Source organism: Rhineura floridana, chromosome 7, assembly GCF_030035675.1.
Source record: "Rhineura floridana isolate rRhiFlo1 chromosome 7, rRhiFlo1.hap2, whole genome shotgun sequence".
Lineage (NCBI taxonomy): Eukaryota > Metazoa > Chordata > Lepidosauria > Squamata > Rhineuridae > Rhineura > Rhineura floridana.
In genome coordinates, this window is record NC_084486.1 from 97794675 (window position 1) to 97815443 (window position 20769).

At 41.7% G+C, this 20769-nt stretch overlaps 1 protein-coding gene across 2 annotated transcripts in view; it reads right to left on the bottom strand.

The window, feature by feature from the left end:
* PAK2 (p21 (RAC1) activated kinase 2) overlaps positions 1-12585 on the bottom strand; it is a 78221-nt gene extending 65636 nt beyond the window's left edge. The window contains exon 1 of one of the 2 annotated variants that reach the window (XM_061636605.1): positions 12340-12585. The gene's annotated coding sequence lies outside the window, so the exon portion shown is untranslated. Of the gene's footprint in view, positions 1-12051; positions 12248-12339 lie in introns of those variants that run through there. The other variant, XM_061636606.1, reaches the window with a different exon arrangement.
* Between the last annotated feature and the right edge of the window lie 8184 nt (positions 12586-20769).

A 20769-nucleotide genomic window follows, 5' to 3' on the forward strand; every position in this document is an offset into this window, starting at 1 on the left:
ACTCCTTAACTCTAGAGATTTAACTGTAGAGATTTTCTTGCTCATGTCTTAAAAGAAACTATATTTAAAGCCCCAAAGATAAATATGAGCTAGTTACAATGGCTCCAGACACTAGATAATTACTACTTAACCTGTATACAGTAACACAAGACTGGTGTTTTGATATACAACTACATCAGACAAAGGGAAGCACTACTATTACATAGCAAGAAATAATCCCAGAGAGCAAAGAGCAATGGAAAAGGGAAGTGACTTCTCCCCACTTTACAGCTACCAAAAAGCCAGAACATTCTTTATGAAATTATTTAGGTAAAGCTCTCAAATATCAGTAGCAAGGTATGAGGCGGTATATAAATAAATAAATAAACAATATTACAGTCAAATAAAGGAGCATGTCCTCCTTATGGCAGAGGATCATTTGTTCCTCATACTACCCTTGGAACTTAGTGACATAAACTTTACTTTCCCTCCGGATCTGGTGAGCAGCTACTTAATTTCAGAACTTCATGTTCCCTACAAAAGTGCACAGCATTCTTAAGTTATTTGTTTTACACAACATGTCTACTGCAAATTCAGACTGACCAAATCATCATATTCATACTGCTAGGATCTTCCTGCAGACCAAATAAGCCACAAGCATGACCATCTTGTTAAGTTAACATAATGCTTACTTTTCATTAAATGTTTTATATAAACCACTGAGAGGTTTTTGTTGATTAAGCAGTATATAAATCTTGTTAAATAAATAAGATCAAAACTCAACACCTGTAAACAGAATTTAATTATGAGGACCTAAAATGAAAAGCCAGTTATCATTAAACTACTTAAAGGGCCAACCAACCCCTTAAGTAAGTATCTGGACTGTTTCTAATACTACTTGCTCAACAATCTGACTGAGCCTTTGCCTCAGCAATGGGGTCAATTGAGATTGCTGAACTCAGTAGTACTAGCTCTACTTGTAAGACACTCCACTTGTTGAGAAGATCAAAGCCTTCCCTCTCAGATGCAGACCAAGCAACCATTATTCATGCCTTTGTCTAGAATATGAAGCCTAGACATTTATGAAGGGTTGTCCTTGATCGTGTTTTGGAAACTTCACTCTATTCCAGGCTCAACTCAAACTGCTGAGAATGACCTACAAAGCAGCAGACAGGCTGGGCCACACACACCTAAGAGCCTGCCTGACCTCTATGACATCATGCTCCATAGACAGCACACTTAACATATTACATGCCCAAGGGCCCTGAGATGGAGCAATATACACATATAGCAAAACAACTTTCTTTCTTTTTGTTAACCATTCTGAGATTTATTACAATCAAGCGCTATACAGATTTTGTTAAATAAATACACCATTTTTGCATTTTTATTATTTTTTTTGCTGCTACTGCCATCCCCCTCCCCCACCTCAATATATGTTAAGTATCAGCCAGGTAAGTCGACACAAACTTCACGCCAACGTTCAGAAGTGCTTTAAAATGTAATTATCAGAGTGGAGCAGAGGGCCAGCCCAATAAATTTTGCTACCTGAACTGAAGGCCAAAATGGACCTCCCCCCACAAATCCCATATACTGAACTCAACTGGACTGGTAGTTGAATCTTACGTGAGCACTGAAGACAGGTAGGCACCCTCCAAACACTGAGGGCAGCAAGCTAGCTTAAGGGGTGCAGGGCACACCTGGTATGCCTGGTGACACACAGCTCTGTTCTCTTACACCCCCCAGCAACTGTCACACACACACCCAGCTGCCTAGCTCTGCAAGACTGGCCCTGGTGAAGTAACAGAATGGTGCACAAGAGAAAAAAGTGGAGGCATGCTGGAGAGAATGTACTCTAACAATGGTTGGATGGCACAAGGCTGATCCTTCCTTTTTTAAAAAAATCCTACCACTTCTATAGCAGAATGGCACCAACATAGGTTTTTACAAATATATTTAAGTAAAAGTAAGCCACACAGATGTCACTACAAAAGCTAAAGAGTTAAAAGTGCAAAAGTAAGGGAATAAATTATCTATGCTGACTTCTTAATAATAGCTGTTTCAGGAGGAAATCTATTGTAGGTAGTTGTGAAATGATTTTCCTGGTTTCAGGTTTCTTCTTGCCACTGTGGCTTCGTCTGAAGCAGACAGTAGCAATCATTCTTGAAGCAGTGCTTGTGAATTACCTATGGATGATTAAATTATTATGACCTATTTAATTTCACATAAAGGGTTACGGTGCCAGTCAACTCACAAATATGGTCGTTATTTGATTGTGGTCAAGTATTGTTAAATATTCCAAGAATGTCACAAAGTAGATGGTAGCTTACTTTTCTTTTTAAAAAGATTCATTATGAAGGAATTTGTTAGCAAGATCCATGCAGCAGTTAGGGCAAACCTAGCAACAAAGCAAAGGAGATCCAGGTATAAATCCTCCTTCAGCCATGAAGTTAATTAGGTAACATGGGACTGGTCACACGCACTCAGTCTAACCTACCTCAGAATTGTTGCAAGGATTAAATGGGTGCAGAGGAGAGAAAGAAATGTATACCACAGTGAGCACCTTGAAAGGGGCAGGGGAGAGAAGAGGGTAGGGTGGATAAAGTTAACAATAAAGGCCAGTGTGGTGTAGTGATCAGAGTGTTGGATGAGGACCTGGAAGACCAGGGTTCAAATCCCAACCCAGTCATGAAGCTGGTTGGCTGACCTTGGGCCTGTCACTGTCTCCCATACAGCTGTTGTGAGGATAAAATGGAGAGAGAAAGCAAATCTGTATGCCAACTTCATCTCCTTGGAGGATATACACATAACAAATGAACAAAAACCCAAACAATTATATATTAAATAGTTAATGCTACTTTGTTGTTGTAGCAAACTTACAACCTGAAACCCGTTATTCTCTTCTTTGTTACTCTCATATAATAAGCACTTCTTTATTTGACCAGTCAATTAACCAAATTTATTTATTTATTTATTTGTTTGTTTGTTTCATTTATAAACTGCCCATAACGAGTGGCTCTCTGGGTGGTGTACAAAAGGTTAAAATACAAAATCACAATAAAATCAGCCTACAAACAATGAACACAAGCAGGAACAAAAGAAAAGAAAAAAATTAAAATTATAACATAAACGCTTAAAATGCCTGGGAGCATAGCCAGGTCTTAACCTGGCGCCGGAAAGATAGGAGCGTAGGCACCAGGCGTGCTTCTTCGGGGAGGCTGTTCCACAATTCGGGGGCCACTACAGAAAAGGTCCTAGATCGAGTAACTGTCCTCCGGGGTTCTCGATGGGTTGGTACCCGGAGGAGGGCCTTAGATGCTGAGCGAAGTGACCGGGTAGGTTCATAGCGGGAGAGGCGTTCCACAAGATATTGCGGTCCCACGCCGTGTAAGGCTTTATAGGTCAAAACCAGCACCTTGAATCTGGCTCGAAAACAAATAGGTAGCCAGTGCAAACGGGCCAGAACAGGTGTTATATGTGCTGACCGGCTGGTCCTCGTCAGCAGTCTGGCTGCTGCGTTTTGCACTAGCTGAAGCTTCCGAACTGTCTTCAAGGGCAGCCCTACGTACAGCGCATTACAGTAATCCAGCCTAGAAGTTACCAGAGCATGAACAACTGGGGCGAGGTCATCCCTGTCCAGATAGGGGCGTAGTTGGGCTACCAACCGAAGGTGGTAGAACGCATTCCTTGCCACCGAGGCCACTTGCGCCTCAAGAGACAAGGAAGGATTGAAAAGAACCCCCAGACTACGAACCTGTTCCTTCAAGGGGAGTGTAACCCCATCTAGAACAGGGTAAACATCCACCATCTGAGCAGGGAAGGCACTCACCAACAGTGTCTTGGTCTTTTCTGGATTGAGTCTCAGTTTATTAGCTCTCATCCAGTCCATTATCGCGGTCAGGCAATGATTCAGCACATCCACAGACTCACCTGCAGAATATGAAAAGGAGAAATAGAGCTGCGTGTCATCAGCGTACTGGTGGCAACGCACTCCAAAACTCCTGATGACGGCACCCAGAGGCTGCATGTAGATGTTAAAAAGCATGGGGGACAAAACCGACCCTTGAGGGACTCCACAATGGAGAGTCCAAGGTGTCGAGCAGTGTTTCCCAAGTACTACCTTCTGGCGACGATCCGCCAAGTAGGAGCGGAACCACTGCCAAGCAGTGCCTCCAACTCCCAACTCCGCGAGTCTCCCCAGAAGGATACCATGGTCGATGGTATCAAACGCCGCTGAGAGATCAAGGAGAATCAACAGAGTCACACTCCCTCTGTCCCTCTCCCGACAGAGGTCATCGTACAGGGCGACCAAGGCTGTTTCAGTGCCAAAACCAGGCCTAAAACCGGATTGAAACGGATCCAGATAATCGGTCTCATCCAAGAGCACCTGGAGCTGACCAGCAACCACCCGCTCCAGAACCTTGCCCAAAAAGGGGACATTCGCCACCGGTCTATAATTGTTCAAGTTATCTGGGTCCAAGGAAGGTTTCTTCAAAAGAGGTCTCACTACTGCCTCCTTGAGGCTGCTAGGGACTACTCCCTCACTCAAGGAGGCATTTATCACTTCCTTGGCCCAGCCAGTGGTACCAGTCCTGCTAGCCTTGACCAGCCAAGATGGACAAGGATCTAGAGCAGACGTGGTAGCCCGCACCATTCCAAGCACCTTGTCCACTTCCTCAAGCTGCACCAACTGAAACTCATCCAATAACGAAAGACAAGACCGTGTTCTGGACACTTCAATGGATTCATCTGTCATAACATCAGAGTCTAGGTCCCTACGGATGCATGCGATTGTATTTTGGAAGTGCCCTGCAATGTCGTTACAGCGAGCTTCGGATGTTTCAATGGTATCTTGAGGACCAGAATGTAAGACTAAATATCATTCAGTCAGTTAAATGTCCAACACTAGGAAATAATCACTTAAAATAAGGATCTTCCAGGCATTTGATGGAATATGATCCAGCTGTGTCAAGGCTATATGTTAGTGTCACTCTGGGTAGCTGATAATTATGTAATGATTTGTTAAGTTTTGCTGGACACAGTTTTTAACCATTTTGTATGTTTTAAACTTGATTGTCAGTTGCTTAGAGACAATCCTGTGTCAGGAGACTAACAAATTAAATAATAAATATAATATCAACATTATATGACAATGCCCCACCAATATTGTCAACCTAACCACATTGAGATATAGGGACAGTTCATTTGATCTGTTCCAAACTGTCTTAGCAACTTCCTTCATTATGTCTCCCAAACACAACTTACAGGCATGCTGTTAAGCTGCATAAGAACTCAGAGTTAGATTATTTCCATCTCTAAATCACTAGCAAAACAATTAAGGCAACTTGACACTAAGGCCAACACAGCAAAATAATGCACAGAGTGACAACAAATCAGAAGCCTTTACAGCAGTGACAAGAAGTCCTCCCCCCACCACCACCTCAATCAGGTGATGGTGCAAAGAGATGGGCCTTGAGTAGAGACATTCCAGTCTCAAAGTTTAGAAACCAACAACTTAAATAATCAGTGTTTGATAACCAACCCATCTTTTTCCTTGATCAACAAGGTAATGATAAAAATAAGCAGGTATGATGCTGTAGGCCACAAAAGACATAAAACAAAATCAATATGGAAATGAACACAAGCAACAGTAAGTAAAGCCACAAGGGTTATTCAGGAGAGTATGCCTTATACCTGTGCTATTCACACACTTTGGGTGATATCCAACTGTGGTGGCCTGCTTGCACAACAGACTTCCAATTGCACAAACTGAATTTTTCCTTCCTCCCCTGTGCCCTTCCACCCTGCTAAAATCTAATCTGAAGAGTTGGGGAACCCTCTAGAGCAGATTGGGGGGCAAGTGGGGGAGAAGAGGAAAGTGAAATCCCCTTGCATCCATTGGCACAACACTGGATATCACTCTTTTTGCGCAGAACAGCCTTCCCTCCTTTAAACCCATACAAAGCATTATGTTAAATGAAGTGGTGTCATGATCTTCCAGAGTTCTCCATCCTGCTGATTAGAGGAAGTAGCCTCTTTCCCTATAACAGAGCAAACCCTAGTGACTATGGCCTGGTTGTGTTCACATGAACAATTCAGTAGCAGGGATATGAAAGAATTTGTTATTTCACTATCCCTTCAAAGTAAATCAGAGCATAACAGCAGCAGAGCACATTTTGCCTGCAAAAAGAAAAATGTGGTTCACCTTTCCTTTCTACACAAATCAGACACATAGTTTTTAAAGTTTTAAACACAAAAGTGGGTTCTAGGTTACACTTTTTGCCCTGTTCATAAACCAATTCCATCTCTGAAATCAAGCACATCTAGGCCTGATGAGTTAAAGGAACACTGGCAATGCCATGCTCTGAGCTCCTTAAAAGGAAGGGCAGGATATGTATTTATTTTATTTGGAATATGTATTTCTTAAATAAAATAAATAAATACCAGTCATACTTTTAAGGAGCATAAGCAGGTTGTAAAATAATCTAACATAATATAAAATGGAGTAAAATATTAATACAACATAGACAGTAGTACTAAAATAGACAAAAATGTGGAAGTATCAAAATATCAAAGGCCTTGACATCTAAAACAAAAAAGGATTTCTGACTTATAACAGGAGACATACTGAACAGTGGCAGAGCTAAAGAATTATTTAAAAGTTTTATCCATAAATTAAGGATTTTCAAGCTGTATAACAGGAAAACCTGATGTCCTCAGAATAAAATCAATGATTGATTGATTGACTGAAACTTTATTTTTACCCCGCCCTTTTTCCAAACTGGAACTCAGGGCGGCTTACAAATAGAACTACATGTAGTTAAAAACATAGAAAAACATACAATTAAAATACAATTAAACTATGCACAACCTTAAAACCGTACAAGGCATTTAAAAATCTAAAAATAATTTAAAATAATACAAATAATAATATAAAACAATAAAACAAGCCTTGTAAAGCCCAATCCTAAACACCTTCTATCCCAAAAGCCTGTCTGAATAAAAAAGTCTTTACTTGCCGATGGAAGGATGGCAAGGAGGGGGCCATTCGTGCCTCCCTAGGAAGGGACATTTTTTTCTGAACAAATGCTTACTCACCAATATGAATTTCTCATCACAATGCAGTCACTGAGCAGCAGCAGGTGTATTCCAGAGCGTACTTCCAGTTCATGCATGACAGTAAGACAGCCTTATCGCTCTCCACCATGTGAGGTGATCAAGCACTAGAACATGCCATAGAGTATGAAGGGACTGAGAAGATATCGGTAGCTTTATGGATGATCTGGAAGTAATTAGAGAGAATCTCTCTCTGTTAGACCTCTGTTGGACCTCTTAGCAGCTTTTGGCATAATATATCATACAAATCTTTTTAGAATGGCTTTGGCATCTAATTGGGAGTTTCTAGGCTGCTGCTCCAATGTTTTCATTCTTTTCTATCATAATGCAATCACTGAAGTTAAGTCAGCACCATGAGAACTGATTTGCAATTTTCCACAAGGCTTCGGCTTAGCCAGATGATGCTTAACATCAATAGGAAGCCACAGAAAAAGCCCATCCATGACTTTGGATGATGGAGTTGTTATCAGTTTGCCAAATACATGCGTCATTAATTACGTGTCCAGAAGGAGACTTCTTAGTCCTAAACCAGTCCTAAACCAGTCTCTACAAGCTGTAAACAAGCAAAAGAATCAAACTGAAACTGGATCTACACAAGAGAGAAATGATGCTAGAAAGTAATCCCAGTGCACAAGGGAGTGGTTATACCTGTTTTAGAGATAAAGGTATTCATCCCATTGAAGCCAATTCAAAGCCTGAGGGTGCTCTTGGATCCTACCTTGCTTCCAGCTAAGCATGTAATGACAGTGGCCAGGAATGCCTTTTATCACCTACATTTGTTGAGCTCCACCCTTTTATAAAGCAGGGGCATCTTGTCCTATTTAGTTATGCTTTTGCATCTTCAAAGATTGACTTCTGTAATTATTTTGCCAGGGAGCTACTCTTGGAGAAGACTCAGAAGATACAGATTATGCTTGGGTTCAGAATATCATGGTTCACCTCCTGATGTACAGGGAGGAATGAATATACAGAATTATTTTTATGGTAACTGCACACCAATTCAATGTGCTGGTGCTCATCCCTGAAGTCCATTATACAACCTCAATCCAACATACCTCAAAAACTGCCTCTCTGTATGGATCTCACATCATCTGTAGTCATTAGATAAAAACCCTGTTCTGTAATCTATTGCAGAAAGCAAGATCAGTAGCAGCTAGGAGCAAGGTTTTCACTGCAGTTACCTCAACGCTCTTGAACAAGTTTCTGAGGAAGGTCAGGAACTGTCTCTCTCCAAGGGTATTACCGAAGAATTACAATGCTCATGTATTTCCAATATAGGTGGTACTAGTAAGGTATGGAATTTAATTGCATATGAATTGTTATTATTTAAGCTTTTTGTATATTTCAGATTTCAAACACAACTAACCTTAGGTAAAGCATTTTGAGTTTAAGAAACATAATAAAATGTATAAAGTAAATTGTCCAAAGGTCTCATGGCATACAAGGGTTGACATGAAAATGGAGAAAGTTTGAAAGCCACTACTATACACCACTCAACAAATCACTAGTAGTAAAATGAGGCTTGAAAAATGTCATGCTCCGATTGGCCTAGGCACTCAGAAAGGTGCTAGTAGCACCTATGATGCTGGAATTATTTTTTCAAACCTTTATATGGCTAGCATTAACAATTCTAGACACTTGCTTTGCAAAGTTTGCCATTTTTTGCATGAAATACAAAGTTGGATGGAATGAAATCCATAACCCATATATAATCAAATGCACAGCACCTTGTTTATAATAAAAGAATATATTCCCATAGAGCTACAGGTGGTCAAAAATATAATATTTGTATTTTACAGAAGGTTCACATATATTCAGAAGTTGCTTGTGGCCCTGCCAAATATCCTTTCATTAACTAATTTCTTGTCCTACTTGGCTGCCTATGTAAATAATGCAATAGCGTCCATTTGCTACCGGGCCAAGTTCAAGGTTCTAGTTTTGGTGTACAAAGCTCCATACAGCTTGGGACCAGGACACCTGAAAGACCGTCTTATCTCTTATATACCCAGTCGATCACTGCGCTCTGCAGGTGAGGGCCTCCTGCAGATACCATCTTATCAGGAGGTCCGTTCCGCACAACACAGGAAATGGACCTTTAGTGTGGTGGCACCTACCCTGTGGAATTCCCTCCCCTTAAATATAGACAGATGCCACCTGTTATCTTTCTGGCACCTATTGAAGACCATCCCCTTTCAACAAGCCTTTTAAAACTGAGACCTTATCCCAGTATGCTTCTGTGTTGGAATTGCTTTTATGTTTTTAAAACTTTTTTTAAAAAACCAATGTTTTTAACCTTTTTAAAAAAATAGTCTTGCAACCATTTTTAAAAAATGTTTTTAAAGATGGTTTTAATGTATTTTAAAGTCTATATTTATGATGTTTAAATGGTTTTTAGTGCTTTTGTTTGCCGCCATGGGCTCCTCCTGGGAGGAAGGGCGGGATATAAATCAAATAATTAATAAATAAATAAATAAACTGGTTTTCAGAAACGAGGTATCTAGTAAAAAAAAATGCATTTCTAACATGAACCATTTAATTCACAGTGCTTTATACGTTAAAAGACTTTCAATTCTTCTAGATTACCTTGCAAGTACAGTGCAGGCATTTTGTGAAAATGGCTATTGAGGCATTCTAGGCTGTTTCACAGGAAAATATATTTTAAATCAACATGGTCACATTTTAAATATTGTAGCCATGAGAAAAATGCTGCTGTCTCTCAGCTATTAGGTCTTACCACTGGAATTCTATTTCAGATTCTGCATTCTAAGGATTCTTCCATTCAGTCCTTTCCTACAGCCATCCCTTTCACCCACAGAAGTGGATCCCTGAACTGTGAGCACCTCTCAACTCCCTACAAACGGCACAGGTGTGCACATGTACAGGGGCAGACTAGATTGTGTCCAAGCCCATATTTGAAATACCAAGCCTAATGATAAAACTGATCACAACAACATAATGATAAATAAAGGCATCTTGAAAGACTAGTTGAAATACAATCAGCAGAAATTGGATAGCTTTCTACCTCTTCCTGAAGCCTCACACAGGCATAAAGTACAAAAAAACCCAGCTTGCAACTACAGATTAAAGTAAAACAGCTTCAAGTATTGTGTTCAATCTACATGGGATATTTCCTAGGAAGTAACCTGTATACCACATCATACACCCAGACTAGAACAGGATTTAACCACCTTTTCTGAATTTAAAAACATAATATGGATTGTACAACTAAAACACACTTTTTGCTTCTAATATGAGAATTCACCCTGCTACAGTAATATTAAACCTATATCCTGAATTAATTCACTTCTAACTTTAAAAGGTGTTAACTATATTGGAGAGAAGATCAACTACAATGGGGAGAAAATCTGCTGCACTTCTTGTGTACCAGTGTGAGACCACCGTAGCCACAACTGGTTGCCCCTGTCGAGAACAAGAGTGGAGCTATCTAATCCCCTTTGTAAGAGTTCAAAGCAATGTCTTTACAGCCATTAAGCTAGAAAGAGGCAGTGAATTTTAAAAAATCCTCTCCCCCGCAAACCATACCACTAGGCTGTTCAAAACCCAAAGTAAGAATTAGAGAAGTTTTTTTTTTTTGGGGGGGGGGATCAGCAACATGCCACCAAGAGATGGCAGAGATGACAAAATCCAAATGCTTTTTCTCTGGGGAGCATGATATTGAGCAATACTGGGGGGAATCTGTCATCTTGGCCTACTAACTCACCCTCTTCCTTCCATTGGGTGGTATGTCTCTCCATGTGTCCCAAAGGAAGAGTGCAAGCATGCAATGGGCAGAGGCAACACAACATGAAAGGCACAGCCATCCCTTCCTCTCACTCACTTGCCTGCACTCTTCCTCTGGGCTCTGCAATGACAGGGACTGCAACCATCACTTGCCCAACCCTCCATATCATGCTGGTATGTCCAGAGATAGAGAGCAAGAGGTAGTGGATCTAGTACTCTCCCCACCCCTTCTCAGTACAGCAGGGAGATTTGAGCAATGTTTCTCTCTGGAAGGCTCTATTTTCTTGTTAGCTGCCTTTTTTTGGGCAGAGTAATAAGGAAAATTGAGCCCGGAGAGGCTATCTGGATTCAGAAGCAGCCATAAACATTGCTTGCTTGTGTTATTTCTCACTGACTCTCTCTCTCTCTTTCTGTCTGGATAGCATAGGCATAGTAGAAATGATTGGACTTCCTGGGCCCGATCCTCACCACCTTACATCTGAGAGATCACAGTTGTAAACCAAGGGTGGTGAGACAGCTGCTCCACATACAAGCAGCCAACTGCACACTTGCAGGGCTGTGCTGTCTTCTAGAGAGTAAAGATGGAAAAGTGAACAGGCAAGGCCAGTAGCCAAGGCTCTCTCACCGGACAAGGTTACAAGGCCCTATTCTCCGACTCTGCCACCCAGAAAGGAGAATATGCGAGAGAAAGCGCCACTGCCTTCTCAGATTCTTCAGGCGTTCTCTCAGGGCAGCCGAACTGGCCCCAGCTCTCCTTCCTGGGCCTGCAGCTGCGCAGCTCCCCGTCCGCTCACCAGAAAGTGCCCTCTGGGTAGCTTGACAGCTTCAACCTTTACCGCTGCACCTCCCAGACCTAGCGGGCAGGTGAGCAATTTGAGGCAACGACAGCTATCTCTTGCAGCCACCACTAACTCACCCACCCACAAGCAGCAACAGTCCTGTGCGTCACCTGCACTCCGAGACGGACGAGAAGGGAGGGAGAAGGAAGCGTTGCTCTTAACCACACAAGGCACAGAGCGAGGGCCCAAAGAACCCCCCCAACGCCCCTATGAGGGAAATGCCAAAGACCACGAGGGTTTGTTTGTTTGTTTGTCTCCGGGGGGGGGGAGAAGAGAAAGAAAGAAATGAAGAAGTTCCGTTACCGAGCATCTTTGTCATTAGGAAACGTCCGCCTACCAAGTCCCTTTTAAAACGCGAAAGGAGACCAGCTTATACCTTGTCACTTTACCCCAAGACTTCACTTTGGAGAAAGGGCAGGCAACCGCTGTCGTCTGCCACCTGGAGAACTGCGCTTCCGCGCCCCAGTCTTCTCACCCACCGGCCCGCAACGGAGCAACAAGCCGGAACACCCGGACCTTTGCCTTCCCTCCCCCCTCTCCAATACTTCCTCCAAGAGCGCGACTACGGGGAGAGCCTCTGGGCCTGCGGAGCTCAGTCTCTCTTCCTCCTCTGAGTAGGAAGCGCCAGGCTCCCCTCCGCGCTTTGGTCTCCGCTCCGACCCACCTCGTGAAAAGAGCTCCGGCAGCCTGCAGGCCGCTTAGACTCCTCGGACCCCAGCCGAGGTTCTCGCCGCCGGCGACCAGGTCGCTTGAGAGGACTGGAGGACAGGGCGCGGCCTCCTACAATGGCGGGGAGGGCCCACCGGGCGGCCAGAGGAGTAAGCGGAACCGCCGCGCGTGGCCACAGCCCGGGAGAGGAAGGGGCGGAGTCTGCCAAGCGGCTCCTGGTGCGGACCGCGGCGCGAAAGGTGGGTAGGAGAGGGGGGAGGGAAGAAAGGCGCTGAGACCACAATTCCCATCATGCATTGGTGTGCAGCGGTGCACTACGTCGCCCATAAGGCATCTGTAGAAGCTCTGGCATTAAAAGAAAAGGGAGGGGGGGGAGAGAGAGAGAGAGAGAAAGGTACTTTCCATTTATTTAGGGATCTTAGTATTTCTGAGTTATTTCGATAAGAACGTGGAGGGAGTGTCTCTTAATAAAAAGCTTCTCCAATTTATTTCAGAGTGTGTGTGGCGTTTTTAACTGTGTACTGATTTTTACTACGAGCTTTTATCCATTATTTTGAATTTAGTACATTGATGAATGTTACAATATTTAGTAAGCATTGTAGAACATTTAATATAATGTTAGTACAACTTGGTCAATGAAGAGTTTTAATGTTTGTTTGCTTGTTTTTAAAGCATTTCTGATAGAGATGTCATTGGTATTTCAGTGAACCTGTATAAACGATTATTCCATAATAAGTTGTTTGAAAAATTGTTTTGTAAAGTTCAGTAAAACTATTACTAGGGAAAGGGGAGGAAGCAGCTCATCAGCAGATTTGTTAAGAACAGCACTTAAAATCTATTTTTCTCTGCTCAGCTTTCCTCTTAGGCTCTCTCTGTTGACACAACTCCAGGGCAGCTGCTGAGGAAGGGGCAACTTCATTAAAGTCAACACATACACTCAGTAGGCTCCCTCTGGTGTTGACATAGATGACACCATCCCTGCTGCGTGCTTTCACTGACTCTTAACACTGTTCATTTTGGGTGGCTTGCCTGCAATCAGAATGGTGGTATAATACAGAGTCTCCTGATCCCATGGGACTAAAAGCATTACAGATTCATATTTTTTCTCTACAAGTGGCACATAAATCGGCAGAAAGCAGCAGGTAATGCAACGGGACTCCTTTTGGGAACGTGCAAAAATCCCGAAGCTAAGCGATCCTTCGGAAAATAGCTTAACTATAATGGGGAATTTGATATATCCACACATATATAATCATAGATATTAGATGTTTTAGAATCATAAAGAACTAAGTAAACGGCCCACTGGCCTTTTTAGGGACCATAAGATCATCCCATGGGACTCCAGAAAACCAGATATTAGAAGCAGACCTGTGTGTAGGCCTAGAAGAAGCAGGCAAAGTGAACTTAGTTTGAACTCTTGTGTTCTTGCCAAATCGGCCAGTGCATGACTGACAGATATTGATTACCCTATTGTTTGGAATCAAGGAGCTAACCTGTGAGAAAAAGCTGTGATTGATGTAACAGGGAGAAATTGCTAATATTTGATCCTTGGGTAAATGCCATCTTGGGGAAAAATTATGAAGCATGTATTAGAAGTTTTAATGAAGAGAAATAGTGAGATTTTACAATGATTTTAAAATAACCCAGTGTGTTATATTATATTTACAACTCTATATGCGTGTTTTCATTAAGACAACGGTACTCTGGGGTGGCCTGCCTCCTCTATATCTCTGAGGCTGAAAGATACTAGTTAGCCAGAGTCACCCAGTCTTTTCCTGAGTCTGTGTGGTTTTAAAATGAAGCTCAGTGTATTTAAATATAATCCCCTCTCTTGAGCTATGTATTTTATACATAAGGAAATGGGATTTCTGAGAAAGTATAAGAACCCCTATGGCAAAGTAATAGAACTGGGGTGCTCATACATTCCCAAATACCCTAAGTTGAGGCAAACTTAACTCAGGGAACTTGTCCAAGTATCTCCAGGTGTTCCTGGTCAGCCTGACTGATCAGGAACAATGGCATATGGAATGTAGTGGGTATGCTTGAAGGCACCTTCACAATGGTACTGGCCTGAAAAAGCATTAGTCATGAGAGGTGTGACGGAGGTATGAAAACTGGAGGGAGAAATATTAATCATTTAAGATATGCAGATGATACCATACTACTAGCAAAAACCAGTAAAGATTTGAAACGAATGCTGATGAAAGTTACAAGAGGAAAGCACAAAAGCAGGACTGCAACTGAACGTCAAAAAGACTAAAATAATGACAACAGAAGATTTATGTAACTTTACAGTTGACAATGAGGACATTGAACTTGTCAAGGATTATCATTACCTTGGCACAGTCATTAACCAAAATGGAGACAATAGTTAAGAAATCAGAAGAAGGCTAGGACTGGTGAGGATAGCTAGGAGAGAACTAGAAAAGGTCCTCAAATGCAAAGATGTATCACTGAACACCAAAGTCAAGATCATTCAGACCATGGTATTCCCAATCTCTATGTATGGATGTGAAAGTTGGACAGTGAAAAAAGTGGATAAGAGAAAAATCAACTCATTTGAAATATGGTGTTGGAGGAGAGCTTTGCGCATACCATGGACTGCAAAAAAGACAAATAATTGGGTGTTAGAACAAATTAAACCAGAACTATCATTAGAAGCTAAAATGATGAAACTGAGGTTATCATACTTTGGACACATCATGAGAAGACATGATTCACTAGAAAAGACAATAATGCTGGGGAAAACAAGGGAGTAGAAAAAGAGGAAGGCCAAACAAGAGGTGGATTGATTCCATAAAGGAAGCCACAGACCTGAACTTACAAGATCTGAACAGGGTGATTCATGACAGATGCTCTTGGAGGTCACTGATTCATAGGGTCATCATAAGTCATCATCAACTTGAAGGCACATAACAACAACAACAATAATACTGGAGCAAGGAGACAGTGACAATGAAGCTATCAAAATGGCGAGAGGAGGCCTGAAAACTCCTAAGAGTGGGGAATTGACAGGCACACCATCAGCGGGCACCAATGCAGATGACTGTATCTTAAAAATGAGAGAAGCTTTAGCAGCAGATTGGGGGTCCGCTCTTCAACCGCTGGAAGAAAAAATAGACACTGTCTCTTCTCAATTAACTGATATAGCAAAAACAGCAAATGCAGCCATGAACTTGAGTTTAAAAAATGGTGGGGAGAAAAAATGTATAAAAGCGTGTATACAAGTCTGTGCTAGACTTGGAGCTCTGGCAGGAGAAAGGGGAGAACCGAGAGCATAGAAAAAGTATTTGAGGGGGGTCCCTGAAAAAGAGAAGAGGGGAGACATGCCCTCCTTCTTAGTGGTCTGGATTAATTCACTGCAGTTAGGATTTGCCATCATGGAGAACGACACTGAAAGAGAGCACAGGGGAGTGGGTCCTAGACAGCGCAAAGGAGGCATTCCCTGTGACATAGTGGTGAGGTTTGAGAGATATCAAGTGAAGGACCAGATATATACAGCATTGCAAAATCTAAGGGAACTTAAGTATGGAGATTCTATAGTAGAAATATATCAGGATATTTGTCCGGAAATGCTTAAGCGAAGACGGGCATTTCGTCCATTCACCAGAGCGGTAAGAGATGCGAGTTTGTCATACAAATGGGGATTTACCTTCAAACTGCATGTAGAACATAAAGGCAAAGTCATGGTAGCGTCAGAAGAGGCTCAAATGTTAAAAATTCTAAAAGATCTGCATATTGACGTTCTGGAACATGACTCATTGGGCACGGAGGGGAAAGAAGAATGGCAACAACAGAGAAAGAAGAGGTGAAACAGAAGAATGTACCCCTCCCTGACCAAGATATTGACTAGATTTGTCTTTAAACACCAAAATAGTCTCTGCCAATTTTCTAATTGGAAGTTGAATCCATTGAGGTTCATGGTAATTTGCAAAGCTATAATCCCATGGTGGGAGAGAGTCCAAGGGAGATAATTGGGTTCTCGCTGTCCTCCACTATTCCGCACGGCATAGAGCACTTCTCAGTACTGCCCCTGGGCACCTGTTGCGAAGATGGGTGTTTCCACACAGGAAACATTTGGTTTATGGTTGTGTTTTCAAGTTGTGATCAATTTTTATTTATCTGTTCGGAGTACAGCTTAATAACCTCTCATAAGAATGCCTGTGATGAGTGAACATAGAATAGTCTCAGCAGATCCTCTCCAATCATTCCATGTTCAGCAATTGAGTTCCCTATTAGTATTTTCATTGAACGTGAAAGGTCTAGGATCGGCACGCAAATGAACAAGAGTTGAACAATTGATTTTAAAAAAATCATCCAGATATTATTATGCTGCAGGAAACTCACCAGTGTAAATCATCATGTCATGTCATCATATTCTGAAGGGTGGTTTATTTATTTATTATACTTGTATACCGCCCCATAGGTGAAGCTCTCTGGGCGGTTTACAGTAACTAAAAACAAATACAATTTAAAATACATCTTTTTAAAAAAAAATTTAAACAATTAAAAAATTTAAAACAATATAAAACACATGCTAAAATGCCTGGGAGAAGAGGAAAGTCTTGACCTGGCACCGAAAAGATAACAGTGTTGGCGCCAGGCGCACCTCGTCAAAAAAATCATTCCATAATTTGGGGGCCACCACTGAGAAGGCCTTCTCCCTTGTTGCCATTCTCCGAGCTTCCCTTGGAGTAGGCACCCAGAGGAGGGCGTTTGATCTTGAACGTAGTGTACGGGTGGGTTCGTATCGGGAGAGGCATTCCATCCGGTATTGTGGTCCCAAGCCGTGTAAGGCTTTATAGGTCAAAACCAGCACCTTGAATTGAGCTCGGAAACATAAAGGCAGCCAGTGCAAGCGAGCCAGAATCGGTTTCATATGTTCGGAACGTCTGGTCCCTGTTACCAATCTGGCCGCTGCTGGTTGGATTGGAGAGCAACTGTGCTCTTAGGGCACATCAAAATCTCGAGGTGTAGCTATCCTTTTAGCGAAATCTTGCCCATATATTTTAGAAGACACCATATTGGACCCCTTTGGATGTTATGTCTTTGCAAAGAGATCGATATATGGAGAAAAATTGTCATTAACATCAATACATTCCCTAAACACTAGGCAGAGTTTCTTGACTCTACTTTAAAACTATTATCTGAGTTTGCAAGTGGTCCCATAATAGCAGCGGGTGATTTTAATACATCCTGTGAAGATCATCTAGACAGAAGCAGGTCAGTTTCAACCACAGAAATCATTGTTACCCCTTGTGGATACTTATGACCTAATTGATGTGTGGAGGAGGCTGAATCCTCTAACTAGATATTACACTTACTCTTCCAGGTATTGTAGCTATTCCTGGATGTTAATCTCCAAAGTGCTGTGGGGCCAAGTAATAAATGCAGGGATTGGAACTATCACAGTGTCTGATCATACTCCAGTCACTTTGGAGTTCACTTTGCAAGGTTGTTCTCCCCATAAATTTTCATGGAAATTTAATACTATGTTAATAATGGATGCATTGGCCTCTAACAATATCAAGGAAGGTATTAAAAATTACTTTAAGGAGAATGTTACCCCGGGGATGCCAATTAGCACAATATGGGAAGCCATGAAAGCTGTGGTTAGGGGCCAATGCGTAGGAGAAACTAGCAGAATTAAGAAAGATTGGGCACCACAGTCAGCTACCCTCTTGGCTGAAATTGGCAGGTTAGAAAAAGACCACAAGACAACAGGCAATCCTGATGTCTATAAACTGTTACAGGGAAAGAGAAGTTAATTAAACATTTTTGAAATGGAACATATTTACTCTGCTATGGTTAGTTCGCAAAGGAATTATGAATTTGGAAATAAAAGCTCCAGGCTTTTGGCTAGTGCATTAAAAAACAGAGGTCTCATAATTTCATAGCAGGTATAAAAACATAACAAGGGATGGCCTATGATACCCATAATATCAGCTAATCATTTGCTCGGTTCTACACCTCGTTATATATGTCAGATTACCCTGAGAATGAGCACATTAAAAGAGTATTTACAAGGGGCTAACCTAAAACCTTTGTCAGCCAGCCATAGACAAATGCTAGACAGCCCAATCTCTGAAGGGGAGGTCACTGAGGGCATTAAGAAACTTAAGAATGGTAGGGCTCCAGGGAGAGATGGCTTCTCAGGCGATTTTTATAAAGCCTTTAAAACCGAGTTAAGCCCATGGCTCACTTGTCTATTCAATGACATTCTGGAAGGAGGAGAAATTCCCCCTTCACGGAAACAAAAGAGGATTGCTGTAATTTTAAAGCCAGGGAAAGCTCCTTCTCTGGTTTGACTCTTACCGACCAATTTCTCTTATTAACCAGGATGCGACGCTACTCTCAGCCATCATGGTAAATAGAACGGATTCTTTTATAGCGGAATATATATCCCCAGATCAAACTGGATTTATACCCTGCCGGAATATAGCTGATTCTATAAAGAGAGCATTATATGTAATGTACAAAGCTCAAAATGAGGGCAATGAGATGGCTTTGATCTCCTTAGATGTCTTTAAAGCTTTTGATCATCTTGAATGGTTATACATAAACTACTAGAGTCAATGAAATTTGGGAATAAATTTTTGCATTTAATCCTCCAATGGTACTCTACATCCACAGCTTCTATCCACATAAATGGGTTTGATTCACAAGATGTCCAGCTCCACAGAGGAACTAGGCAGGGGTGTCCCCTATCACCATTATTTGCACTAGCAGTAGAGGCGTTAGTTAACAATTAGAGCTCATCAAGATATTAATGGTATGCGCACTCAGGGAGTCAATCATAAATTAAATTTATTTATGGATGATATGCTTGTGTTACTTGGGGATCCAGTACAAATGGCAGCTCCGCTTTTGACAGAGATGTAAGCCTTTCGATTAGTTGCTGGTCTGGAGGTTAATATACCCAAGTCTACAGTTATGTGCATAAATGTGTCTTCAGAATATCAAACCAAATTGATTTCCCAGACGGGCCTTACTTAATGTTACGGAGGGTTTCGTTATTTGGGGGTTATGATATTTAAAAACTTCCAACAACTCCGCAAGACAAACTTTGATATTCTCTTTAAAGAAGTCAAAGTGGAACTTAATCAATGGAGCAAGATAAATCTGTCATGGCTTGGCCGTATAGCAGTGGTTAAAATGACCATTCTCCCTAAATTTTTATATCTCTTTCAAGTTCTACCTATTATTATTCATAAATATTGGTTGGTTTGTTGGCAGAAAACTAGAAAAATTTATCAGTAAAGGAAAACGGTGTAGGGTCAGCAAATCGATATTATATATAATGAGAGAGGCAGGGGGTCTTGGGTGTCCTAACTTAAGATATTACTATGAAGCTTTCCAGTTGAAGCAAATGATTCACATTGTCAGAAGATCTAAGGAAGTTCCTTGGGTTCAATTAGAAGCCACTCCAGCAAGACCTTCGGTTGGTGCAATCCCATTTCTCTCTTTGTTATGGCATGAGGTTTATAAGACATCTAACCCATTTTGGAAATCAGCCTTAATAGTATGGAAGAGATGGGTAAATGTATTGGCTCCTAAACATCCCCTCTTATACCAATATTGGACCACCCATACTGTTTTGACAGAGATAAATATGCTCAGTACATGGGATGATCTTCACTATGTTCGAGATTTCATCACTCAAGGCAAGCCCATTTCAGAAGCCTCTATGCGTGTTAAGCTCAGAAATGTGAAACCCAACTGGTTCCAAATAGCACGGATCACCTGATTTATAAAATGCTTAGTGGCCCGAGGGGAGGGACAGCATTCTCTCACTATATTTGAACATCTATGTTTCAAGGAAGATTCAGATTTGAAGGGGGCAGCGTCAATGCTATACAAGTGGCTGGTTAGTAAATCTATGGGTAACTCAAATGGGTTAAAAAAGACTTGGGAGAGAGATTTGGGCATTATCATTCAAGAGCATATTTGGGAAAAAGTTCGGACCAGACCTCCACTCAAAACAATCTCAGCCAGAATACTCATATTCAGATGGCACTGGGCTCCCCTCAGATTATATCATATAAATAAGCTACACTCCCCTAAATGTTGGAGAGGTTGTGATGCTATAGGATCATACAAACCTATGTGGTGGGACTGTGGTCCCATGCAAAAATTCTGGAAAACAGTATTTGAAATTATTTCTATGATTGTCAGTCAACCACGGAAACCTGATCCGGCAATGGGATTGTTAACGCTGGAATCTGGTCAAAATCCTACAGTGGTACATAAGGAACTGGTGGGATTTCTAATAACAGCAGCTAGATTGGAAATATCGGCCAAATGAAAGAGGGGTGTATCGGCCAAATGAAAGAGGGGTGTAGATCTGTCAATTGATAATTGGATGTCGAAGATTTGGGAGATAGCACTTTCAGAGGGTCTTACATATCATAGTAGGGTAGCACAT